The 12923-nt window shown below is 42.6% G+C and overlaps 1 long non-coding RNA gene across 4 annotated transcripts; it reads left to right on the forward strand.

Annotated features, from left to right (window-relative positions):
- Positions 1-34: 34 nt before the first annotated feature.
- Positions 35-8143, forward strand: LOC109552534 (uncharacterized). Of its 4 annotated transcripts, none has more exons than XR_012334485.1 (3): positions 425-3455; positions 3581-5780; positions 7550-8143. It is a non-coding gene; the product is annotated as an uncharacterized lncRNA (long non-coding RNA). The 4 variants fall into 4 exon arrangements; XR_012334486.1 differs by lacking the exon at positions 7550-8143 and having other exon boundaries at positions 432-3455; positions 3581-4926; positions 5138-7340; XR_012334487.1 differs by lacking the exon at positions 7550-8143 and having other exon boundaries at positions 441-1538; positions 3327-3455; positions 3581-7340.
- The last annotated feature ends 4780 nt before the right edge of the window (positions 8144-12923 follow it).

Raw genomic sequence — 12923 nt, forward strand, 5'->3', positions numbered from 1 at the left:
TAGTTGTGGCTCGTGGGCTCTAGAGTGCAGGCTCAGTAGTTGTGGCACACGGGCTTAGTTGTTCCGCGGCATGTGGGATCTTCCCGGACCAGGAAGTCCCAAAAATAAATCTTAAAAATAAAGTGAGGGAAAAGCCCAGAAGGACAGTACTTACGTGCTTGCAAGACTAAGGACAGTGCCAACCCAGTATCCCTGGGAAAGCAAAACTGAGGCACCTAAAAACCCTACTTAGGGCTTCCCTGGTGGCGCAGTGGTTAAGACTGCCAACACAGGGGACACGGGTTCAAGCCCTGGTCCGGGAAGATCCCACATGCCGCGGAGCAACTAATCCCGTGCGCCACAACTACTGAGCCTGCACTCTAGAGCCCACGAGCCACAACTACTGAGCCCACATGCTGCAACTACTGAGGCCCGTGTGCCTAGAGCCCATGCTCCACAACAAGAGAAGCCACCGCAACAAGAAGCTGGAGCACCACAACGAAGAGTAGCCCCCGCTCACCACAACCAGTGAAAGCCCATGCGCAGCAACAAAGACCCAACGCAGCCAAAATAAGTAAATAAATTAATAATAATAAAAAAAAACCTACTTAGGTGAGTTGTTTACTCACAGCCTGCCCACTCCCAGGACTGGGCAGGCTGCAAAATAGGAATTTATCTTCAGTGGGGAATGGTTTTGAGTACCTCAAGTCATCATGAGGGAAATACGATATCATGGGCACAGGCTCCCTGCACACATGGGGGTTCAGGAGCAGGTGTCTGAGACTCACCTGTGGACACCTCAGTGCACGGCACCTCTGAGGCCCCTCCTGGTCCTGAAACGAGTGCTGGGCTCGGACTCACAGGCTGTGGGTTTCAAACCTGACTTAACGTTCCTACTGTCTTCGTGACCTTGGGAAAGGCACTTCTTCTTTCTGGATTCAGTTTCCTCATTTGCAAAGTGGGGCCATGATATCACCTCTCTAACACTCCCTAAACACAAATGAGGACACTTCCCATTCCGAGCACACAGAATAAAGAAAACAGGATAGAAAAAAACTTAGGAAAACCAGAAACTATTGGGTCCCTTTCTTCCTTTTTTTGTTTATGTATTCTCTCTTTTTTCTACCACATCATGGATTACCTTTGAATTAAAAATGAGTAATTAAAGGGGATGGAGTAGAGCTCATGTGAAAAACGCTGAGCTTGGCAACTTTTGGGACTTCCTTTGTGCCAGGCAGAGTTGTTGAAGCTTTACACGCGTTACCTCAGGTTTTGTCCCAACAAGCCTGGAAGGGAAGCAGTGTAGCTCCCACTTCTTAGCTGTGGGTACTGAGTTCCCAGAGAAGTCAAAGGCTTCACTGTCACGAGAGGCCACGGTGACGTGCCAGGAGCGGGTATACAAATGCACAACGATTTGATCAAGGTCATCCCTTCAACTCTGGAAGAAAGCAGAACCTTCTCCCTCTCCTGCAACGTGACCATAGAGCCTCGAAGAAGAGCCTTTCCCAGCAGAGCGATACTCTACGAACCTGCTTCTGGGGCACCTGTTCTGAGTCAAGGTCAGGTTAATTTATTATTAAATAACAGCCTGTGTCTAGCCAAAGGTTTCAGTGTCTGAACCTACTTTTAAAACATTTGTTTCTGTATAAAAACATTGCTTGCTCATGGTATTCTCTTCAGTAGCAACAGAATGCATTCTGTAAACAAAAATGCTAATATACTGTGATTAAAAATACCTCCTAGGGCTTCCCTGGTGACGCAGTGGTTGAGAGTCCACCTGCCGATGCAGGGGACGTGGGTTCGTGCCCCGGTCTGGGAAGATCCCACATGCCGCAGAGCGGCTGGGCCCGTGAGCCATGGCCGCTGAGCCTGCGCGAGCGGAGCCTGTGGTCCGCAATGGGAGAGGCCACAACAGTGAGAGGCCCGCGTACCACAAAAAAAAAGAAAAAATCTCCTAATAATGACTTAATATGCTTCTCTGAAAAAAAGAGCAAATTAAATTTTTAAATGTCTTGCCATTTGTAAGCAAATTGCATCTTTCAAAAGGCAAATGCTGATAAATGGTATTTTTGAAATCCTGGTGGTAGGTAGCCCACCTGTTCTCCCATGCTCCAGAGGCACCATCTGCTGCCAATGTGTCTGCGCCCTGGTAACACAGCACCCCACCCCATCATGCCGCCCCACCCTGATACTGAAACTGACGTTGATGGGGCAATGCTCTGAGCTGCCCAGGGGTATGGGACAGACAAGTCCCATTGTGGCCTGGAAAACCCTCCTTAAAAGAGCCAACACCATTCCCAAGCTCACAGGTGTCTGCCTGTTGCTCAAGAGTCCCAGTCTGGCCACAGTGAGGGAAGTGATGAAAATGAGCAGAGGATCAGGAGACAGCCTTCATGGCTGGCACAGGCACAAACCACTGCATGAATCAGACCTGCACTGACTCCTGGAGCCAGGTACTGTTTGCCCTCTGTCTGAGGCTTTATCTGCCAGGGAGATGGGCAAGCAGCCAAGGGCCCTCTCAGGTGAGGGGTTGTACAGCCAGGCTGTGGCATGCTGCCACACCAGATGTCGACTGGTCTCTCAGAAGGAGCACTGGGCTGGGACTCAGGAGGCTGAGTGCCCAGAGATGGCCCTAGCTGGGCCCCATGAGTCTGAGCAACTCACTCCCCTGTCCCTTCACCTCAGGCTCTTTGTCTGCAGAGTAAAGACGAGGGCAGCATAAGGAATTCTCACATGGTGCTACAGGAGTCTCACAGACATTTGTTTGTTTAAAATATATACATGTGTATCTAATGATTTTTCAAAATATTTTTTTAAACATTAAACCCGTTCAACCATATGGCTATTAATATACTGAAGTGAATCTGTGTTTCTAGGTGGTTTTGGGGTAGACCTTCCTATCCTGTCACTTATGGGATTGCAAAATGAGGTGTTTTAAAATGTTACCTATTATATTCACTTCTCTGTACAACCAAAACAGGAAAAACTGGGTTCTGAGGTCAATCTAATACCGCATTCATCAAAACAACATTATTTTTCCTATCTTTATAAGTGAATATTATCTACTAGAACTTACACTTTTTATAACAATATCATTTAAATTGTTTTATATATTTTATAGTTATTATATATAAGATTTCATTCCAAAAAGATTTGGCTAGTTTTCAAGTTTGAAAATCACCAATCCCTGATGAACTCTAAGTTCCCCTCTAGCTCTGACTTTCTACCAATCTCCAATTCTAAACCCTGAATAAATTCATGGGGTCTTAAAGTTGTCAGTCCATGTAAAATCTTGAAGTTTCATGCCTTTGCTTTTATGCATGTGGTTTTTTTCTTTATATAACCAGCTTTCTATGCCAATCCCATTCTTCAACACTTAGCTCAAGTGCAACCTCTTCTACGCAGAACACTTAACATGGGTCTTGGACCTAAGCCTTGGTTTCTTCATCTGCAAAATGAGAAACTGCCCTCAAATGGTGAGTTTTAAGTGAGCTGGTGGTATATATATGTAAAACATTTAGTAAAATGCTGGCATGAGTTCAAGGAATGCTAATTATTATCACTATTGTCTTTATTACTATCTTTATTGTTACTATCATAGTGGAAAAAAAGACTTTGGAGTCAGTGGAGATGCAATTCTACTAAACAGGTATGTGACCTCAGGCAAAGAATTTGGCTTAGTATTCTCAACAGGGCAGTACTGCCTCCTAGTGGGTGCCTGGGGAACTGATTTTTTTTTTTTTTTTATGGTGGTCACACTGGCCAGGGAGCTAACTGACTTTAGGGGAAGGGGACAGAGGTACTCGATGTCTGGTATACAAAGAATTACCCATGCCCACGGGTCTGAACCAACTACAGGTAGAAAATATTAAAAGCACCTGCATAAAGCCATTAAAGAAAGAATGATTAAATGGAATAAAGCCACTGTCTAGAAGTAATTGAGTACTTTACCCTGTGCATTTGCACTAAATTTTTTTCTAATTGTCATTCCCCTTCTATCAAAGGATATATACTATTTAATACTTAAACTGTGTTTAAGTGCCAGGAACTGTTTTAAGCACATTTCATGTATTAATTCACTTAAACCTTCATAACAACCCCATGGGATAGGTACTTTTTAATTTACTCCCCTCCCCCTGCCCCATGTTGTGAGGTTTGGTTTTTTTGTTTGTTTGTTTTGGTTTTTTGGCCTTGCAGCATGAGGGATCTTAGTTCCCCCGACCAGGGATCCAACCGTGCACCCTTCAGTGGAAGTGTGGAGTCTTTTTTTTTTTTTTTTTTTTTACTTTTATTTGCATTTATTTTTTGCAGCATTTATTCCCAGGCCATAAGTTTTTGTTTCTTCAATTTCTTCTGGGATATCTTTTTCTTCTGGGCAACCTCCTCTTCTGATTTAGGAACAATCTGTTATTTTTCAGTAAGGATCATCTCAATGTGGCAGGGAGAGCTCATGTATGGGTTGATCCGACCATGAGCTCTGTAAGTCCTGCGCCGCATCTTGGGGGCTTTGTTCACCTGGATATGCTCAATGACCAGAGAATCTACATCTAAGCCCTACAGTTCAGCATTACTCTCTGCATTTTTGAGCATGTGCAGTAAAAATTAAGCACTCTTTTTGGGCCACCAACCCTGCGTCCAGCCCCACTGTTTGGCCTGGGCACACCTACCAGCTCCACCATTGTAACAACGGAATGGCACACATTGCTTCTTTAAGGTAACATCCTTCAGATACTTGGTGGCTTTTCGGATATGCATACCCTCAATGGCCTGGGCTGTTTCACGAGTGTTCTTAAAGTGAACACGAAGATTTGAACCTCTCGACTTGCATGATTTTGTGGGGTTTTCTGGGTCAAGTGAATAGCGAACCATTTTTAGAGGTCACCTCAGGCTGCTGACCGGAAAAGAAGTGTGGAGTCTTAACCACTGGACCACCAGGAAAGTCCCGTTGTGAGTTTATTTTTTGACATTATAGTTTTAAGGCCCAGCTCATTTGTGAGAATACTGTACTTTCTCATTTCTCCAATTCAGCAGTCTATTTGTCTTGGCATGTTATCCCTACTTCAGTTAAGCTTATTTCTCCCTCTCTCCTATCATTCAAATAAGTCTGATCTATCATTACTTCCTGACTGTAGTTTTTTTTTTTTTTTGCCGTACGCAGGTCTCTCACTGTTGTGGCCTCTCCCACTGCGGAGCACAGGCTCCGGACGCGCAGGCTCCGTGTCCATGGCTCATGGGCCCAGCGCAGGCTCAGTGTCCATGGCTCATGGGCCCAGCGCAGGCTCAGCGTCCATGGCTCATGGGCCCAGCCGCTCCGCGGCATGCAGGATCCTCCCGGACCGGGGCACGAACCCGTGTCCCCTGCATCGGCAGGCGGACTCTCAACCACTGCGCCACCAGGGAAACCCCCCTGACTGTAGTCTTTATTCTGATGTCTATATGTGCCTTCACTCTTAATTTTCTTATAGGGCAAGTATGGAATAGCTTCAAGTGGGTTCAAGCATCTGACTTCTTATGTCTTCTAGCAGTCATGCCTAATATACAGAAATACATAATATTTTATAAACTGCTTTCCTTTTTTATATTAAAGGCTTCATCTTGTTTGTTTTTAAATAGTGTAGAAAATGGGTTTCACTTCAGATTAGTGAAGGATCATTTCAAAATTTTTTTTTTTTACAGAAAGGGGGCCCCAGTCTGATATGGTTGAGACCACTCTCCCTGTCTGAGCTTCTTGAGTAAATGAGAGAGAACCCCAGCATCACAGAGTTGATGAGAAAAAGCACCATATGTGTGCTCAGCGCACGGTAATTCAATTTCAGCTCCCTTTCTGGTCTACATTTTCTCTCCCACACCTTGCTCAAGGGATAACCCCAGCACCAGCAACCAGCTTGATAAATGAAGGAACAAAGCATTTTCTGGTGAAAGCAATCTCATCCAGCGGCTAGGTGACACCAAGGCAAGCACCCAGGGAATGCTAGGAGTTTTCAATCCGGCTTCACAGCCTCTATACAGAACAGAACCAGAGCTGCCTTTCCCAGCAGGGAAAGAACAGGGATGTGCCTTGCTCCATATACGGGGAGGCCTGGGAGAACTGGCATAGGGAGGAGACAGACCCACAGGACTACTGTGGGATCAGAAACAGGTCTTAATCCTGACTGCTCCTTAGAATCACCTGGGGAACTTTTAAAGCATTCCGATACCAAGCTCCCAGCCCAGACAAACTAAATCATAACCTCTGGAGGCTGGGCCCAGGTATTAGTTTTCAAAAGTTCCCCCATGTGATTCCAGCAAAGAGTGGAAAATACCAGACATGAACAAAGAGTGACCAGTTTAATGCCCTCTGAGGTGTTTTTGTTATCCCCAACTTTACAAATAAGAAATTAAGATGTGACTTGTCCCAGACACACAGCCAGAAGATGGAAATTTGAATACAGGCTGGGCCAATGTCAAAACCCATTTTTAAAGAGCCATCTAGCGGTTTTAATCCTTCATCTTATCCTTCCCACCTGCCTATCCCTGTGACTTCAGAAACCCCTTTCTTGAAATCTGCCCAGACCCCTTTTACCACAAATGTCCCTCTTGACCTTGGACCCCTCAAATCCATGCCCCTTCAACTCAAACTGGACAGTGGACTCAAAAGTGGGTAAGGACCAGGGTCAGTGGAAACACTCTTCGTATGCACTGGGGAATGCAAGAATGCACTGGGGGCGCTCTTGCTTGCCCAGCACCAAAATGGGTCAGTTTTGCTTAAAAGCCATTCCTTGAGTGCTTACTGCATACCAGTGTTAGCCTGCCACATAACAGCTAATGCTTACTGAGCAGTGTCACTTTGTGTTGAGTGCCATATATGCATCACATCACTGTGTTCTCAAGATATTTTCAGGAGGTAATTATTTTCTATTATTACCCATTTTATGGATGAGAAAAATGGAAGTGTCAAAAATTATGCAGCTGGTCATTGAGCTATAAGTGAGGAAGCCAGGATTCAAACCCTGGCTACTGGCTTCAAAGCCTGAAGGCCTTAACATTATACTCCTCCCTGAACTAGCACTTCATTAGCTGTTGGGGCAATCCTTGTTCCAGCTCTGCCATGGTGCCCCTGCGTGACCTTGGGCAAATCCACCTTCTCATCTCTAAACATAGAACTGGGACTATGGACTCTAAGGCCACTTCCAGTTAAGTGGTCTTGCAACTTGGGTTACACCATTACAGCTCAATCACTCCTGGGCTGTGACCTTGGACAACTTGTCCAGCCTTCTCTATACTAGGATGAGTACATTCACCGTATTACTGATATACCCTTTTAAATTATTTTCTTCTTGTCACCTGCTGTCAAGTCCAAAAAGTTGGCCCTGGTTCAGGAACCAATCTTGGATGATGCACTTAAAAAAACCCTTCTTTCCATTCACCTCTATGAGAATCCAAATCATTTGAGGAAAGGAATGGAGTGTTCTTCCAGGTCAATAGGCTGCAGCTGCTGAAGGCAATTCAATAGCTTTAATCACCAGGTCCACTGTCAAAATCTAATTGATCACTTGAATGTACCTGCTTAACCAGTATTTTCTTCCTCCAGCAACTAAGAAATGCTGCATTAACTTCAACCACCCACTTTTGAAACCAGAGAAGGTGTGTTCATCTCTGCAACAGCCTTGTCTGGCCATGGAATTCTGGGGTGTTCTAAGACTCCATTAAAAAAAAAAAAAGAAAAGAAAAAAAAGTGTGCACTTTTCTCTATAAAGTTGAAAAAATTAAAAGGCCCCAAATGTAAGTTTGATGTTTACCGGTCCTCATATAAAATGCAATACTCACCAATGTTCCCACATTCCTATAAGGGTGATGTCAAGACCAGGAGACCGGAGTTGCCATAGCAACTAGTCATAGCTTTGAAGCATGCCCATGACACAAGGTTAATAGTGAACATGGACAGACGGAATCAATGTCAACCCATCCACATTAGCACAGCTTTGTCATCCTTGACAGTGACATTTTAGTCATTAAATTAAGCATTAGTCATTAAATTAAGCCAGGTAGGCCTTTGGCAAGAAATACCTTGACTGCCTAACAGTTGTGGTACTTGCCCAGATGACATGTACATAAACCTCAGATGTGCATGCTTCAAATGTGTAATAAGGATAAAGCCAAGATTAGCATTTTAGCTGTATAAATACTTGCTCATTACAGTATGCCTAACTTTCTAGAAAACAAATTTAACAAGTTACCTCTAGAAAGGAGGTAAGTCTTCTCCAGTGTCTGTACAATTTACTTTTACCATAAACATGACAGTCACTAAGTGGCATCTTATGATTGGGTTGTAAAATAAAAATGCAGTGAGCAGAAAACCAAGTATGGTCTCAGTGCTGAATACACTACAGATCTTCCTCAACTTATGATGGGGTTACATCTTGATAAACCAGTCATAAATTGAAAATACAAGTCAAAACCACATTTAATTAACACATCTAACCTACCAACATCACAGTTTAATCTAGCCTACCTTAAACGTGTTCAGAACACTTACATTAGCCTACAGTTGGGCAAAATCATCTAACATAAAGTACTGAATCTCTCATGTAACTCACTGAATACAGAAAGCGAAAAACAAAATTGGGTGTATGAGTCCAGAATGCTTTTTAAGTGTATTTGTCGTTTATTCTCGTGATCACATAGCTGACTGGGAGCCACTGCTTGGCTTGCTGCCCCTGCACCAAGAGTATACTGCCGGGGCTTCCCTGGTGGCGCAGTGGCTGAGTCCACCTGCCGATGCAGGGGACGCGGGTTCGTGCCCCGGTCGGGGAGGATCCCACATGCCGCGGAGCGGCTGGGCCTGCGCGTCCGTACAGCAAAAAAAAAAAGTATACTGCCAAACATCACTAGCCAAGGAGATCAAAATTCATAGTTTAAGCCTATTGCTTTTTCACCACCGTAGTCAAAAAAAATCACCTCGAATCGTCAATAAGTCCAAGAGTGTTCGTACTTGCTTGGTAGGATGAGGAATTATGTATGAGGAGCTTTTCTGCCCTCTGTTTAACAGGGATACTCACCTCCCAAGTGATTAAGCATTACGTAAGAAAAAGGATAGTGTTTGGCAGAGCTGCACTCAAAAACAAAACTTCCTTTCCTGGACGATATAGCTGGCCAGAGTGAGTAGGCATGGTGGGGCAGAGATGGGGCAAAAAAAATTGTTTTTAAACTTCCTGACTACTCCACCAGTTTTCACCCGAGCTTCCAGCACCTGAAAAGGAAGTTACTTTCTTAGCCCTCTCCGAACTATCAGTGTTCACCTACTCTGTTTACAAAGTGGGCAACTTCTACTTCCAACCTCACTTCTGGAAGCCACTTTCATTTCAAACGGACTGCTATACATTGCCAACTGAAAACCAACCAGGATTGCCAGTTCAGTGAATTTCCTGTCCCCATTAAACCCCAGACAGCTGGGACACATGAGCCAGCCTTTTCATTAGGGCAGTAACACTCCCAACTTCTTGGCCTTCCTGCCAGTACTAAAGCTGGACAAATTATCCCACACTGCTTGTAATGGCAATAGGGCTGAAGGAAAGTCAAAAAATCATTAAACTGGAATTGGTGTAAATTCATGGTTTTAGAATCCTTTCACTTTTACCGCCAAGCAGTTATGTACTCCTGCCCTCTTCTACTTTATGATTAAGGTACTCACACTCACTTCTTCACTTCATTCTTCACATAGCCTTTAACTGCGAGCTCTGCCTTTAGTACACAGCCCTTACCATCTGACTCAATTCACTCGTTTTCCACTTCTAGGTAAGGGGCTTTACAAAGCACTCTCAAGATTATTTGCCACCTCAAGATCCAAGAGCCTTTCTCTTAGGGTATTTAAAAGCCCTACAACCAACACCTCTTAACTTATCCTAATCTAAAACAGGGGTGAACTTACATTTAGTTCAAGGTCTCAACATCCTAATATTGAACACAAGTCAAATATTACCGGTTTTGAGATACTGAGCTGGTATTATGCCCTATCACTGTACCCCATTCCCCATTAAATGCCTGTGTCATAGACTACCATGTGGGGAAGGTGTGATACGAAAAGGATTAAATAACAAATCAACATTCCAATTTGTATTTATTTGCAAAGCACTCTTATTGAAGCTTAACATGGATTTTATCTAAACTAAAAATAAATTCTCATTATAAAAAATTCTGGTGGCAGAGGGCCAGCTGGATTGGGTTAAAAGTACTAGCTGCCTAAGTTTAAAAGGATTTAGAAATTGTTTCCTGCGGGAGTTATTCTCTCAAAAATAACTTTCAGCTCTCAAAACTTGATATACTGATGATGATATACTGAGCATTTCCATTCCTCTTTCCAAATGTTCAATACAAACAGCCACCTCCACCCCCCTCCAAGGCAGCATTCATTAAGCAGTTTTTCAGCAACTTTCCCTCTTGGCTCTGATTTGAGGTTTTGGGACTTAACAAAAAAATGACCTCTAGGGCTTCCCTGGTGGCGCAGTGGTTGAGAGTCTGCCTGCCGATGCAGGGGACACAGGTTCGTGCCCCAGTACGGGAAGATCCCACATGCCGCGGAGCGGCTGGGCCCGTGAGCCATGGCCGCTGAGCCTGCGCGTCTGGAGCCTGTGCTCCGCAACGGGAGAGGCCACAACAGTGAGAGGCCTGCGTACCACAAAAAAAAAAAAATGACCTCTAAAGAATGCTAAGTTGCCCCCAAATGAAATCTGAATGAGTTATGTACTGAAGAAAAAATGCCAATTCACAAGTGAATAGGACTTCAAAAAGAGGGGAAAAGTCACCTACAGACTACTTTTCTGGAAGGTGTAATTTTGCTCTGGAAATAAAGGAAATATTCTCCATCTCAGGACCTCTCCAAATGAGACTATCAAGGAAGCTAAGTATCAATGTTTCCAGAGATTTTCACTTCAAGACCAAGTACATACATGTACTAACAGCTAAGGCACTAAGTGGCCAGATTCTAAGACTTTAGTAAAATAATCATATAATACAATGTTTTATGTATGTCAGAGAAGAACCAAGGAAAAACTAAGGATGAGAAGTAATGTTCTACACATGTATTTCATGTATTAGTCTGGGAAACATTTTGGCTGTTGTCACATCTTCCATCCAGGTAGTTAGAGGAAGAACTGGGATACAAAATGATGAGAATACCATATTATGAATTTCTGCAATTCCAATAAGCAAAAATTTGTACAACAAAATTAAGCAGTTATACCAGGTTTATCAAGACAAATTTTCAATATCTCTTTCAAATTTTCTATCTTCTCTAAAGTGTGCTGTATACAGCTGAATTTGTTTGAAGTATCCAACGAATTTAATAAAGATGAAGAGAACTTGTGTGGACATATAAAATTGAATTCAACACTATCAGAATGTTTTGATAAAAATATACTCCAACCCAGTTTTTCTTCAGCTACTTTAATTATAAAAATCTTCCATATTCTCAAAAAAAAAAAAAAAGGAAAACCAGAAGGCAACAGTCTAGTACAAAAATATACAACTGGAAGACATTACCACCAACCAGGTCTGACAACTAAATCATGTTGGGGATTCTGAAAATAAAAGCACACTAATACAAAGTACTAAACCAGTGGTTCCTATATAACCAGGGATGGAAAAATGAGTCAGTAGGCCTGGAAAAGTCCATTCCTGATAAAGCACTGTAAGAATATAAACTATAACTCTACAATAAAAGCAACCAGGACTTTCCATCCAGACATGCGTGAGTCTTAAAAGGTGGTGATGCCATCTACTGATCACATGATCTTTTAAGGAACTGTAAAAAGCCATAGAAACAGTAGATAAAAGGTATCTACATCTCATAAAAATAAAATTTCTCTGGCTAATTTATCTTTGTCTTTACCTTTCTGCTTAAGACATGGAGGTCAGAAATAACCCACAATGAACTGAGAACCACAGAATATTAACTATTCTTGAAAGCATAAAAACCAACTATAATCCTTAGATATGTTCCTTAAATTATCACCAAGTATTAATAGTGACCTCTAGTGAACACCTGTAATCATTACACCACAAGTCAAACTTTCTGTGACTACTTTCAGTATCATATTCAACTGAGAATGCAAGACAAAACTGGCCAACGGGACTTGTTAATTTCAGAAATTACAGTAGAGAACGTTTTAATAGCCAGAATGTAAGGTTTTAACGATTTCTATCTTCCATATTTTTAAACAAGCCATAAAATTGTGCTAGGGTTTCTGGTTAAAGTGATTGCAAATTTGGACCCTAAGGATAAATCCTAGAGGTTAATTTTAATATCAGGTCTGTATTAGCCACTTTATAGCTACAATCCACTATCCTTTTTACAGAAACCCTTCCAATTTAAGTCTCTGCAAGTTGTATACTGCCAAAAATGCCCATGTAGATTTATAAGAGCAGTGTAATATTGATGTACCGAATTACTTCCATGAATTCTTAGCTATCTTGCCTTGCTTGACCCCAACAAAGGTTTTAAGCTATGAAATGCCAGAAGACAAAGGCCCAAAGCCCGAGCTCCCAGTAAGTCAATAGCCAGTCTTAAAAGTATCTTCTGTAACGAGGCTCATACTTAACTCCACTGACACCAATTCTCCCCCTCTGACACCCAGGACTCTCCCTCCCTTGATATGTGCATGAAGGGTGAAGAAGGACCACTGGAAATAATTTGTTTGGGATCTGCATCTTATAAAACATCCTTATAGATTAATATAATGACTTATCTTTCATATTAATGTCAGTACAGCATAATCCAAAACTATCTTTAAACAGCACATTTAAGGAAACTAAGCCAAAAGACTGTTGCATTATGATTTAATCTAATTGCACAAAAATTTGAAATTACAACTCCTCTAGATTTCTAAGAGGAAGGTTATGCATGCCTCCATATTCAATTCTGCACTGTTACATTTGAACCATATAGTGAATTTCACATCATGATGGAT

This window comes from Tursiops truncatus, chromosome 10 (assembly GCF_011762595.2).
Source record: "Tursiops truncatus isolate mTurTru1 chromosome 10, mTurTru1.mat.Y, whole genome shotgun sequence".
NCBI classification, from domain to species: Eukaryota; Metazoa; Chordata; class Mammalia; order Artiodactyla; family Delphinidae; genus Tursiops; species Tursiops truncatus.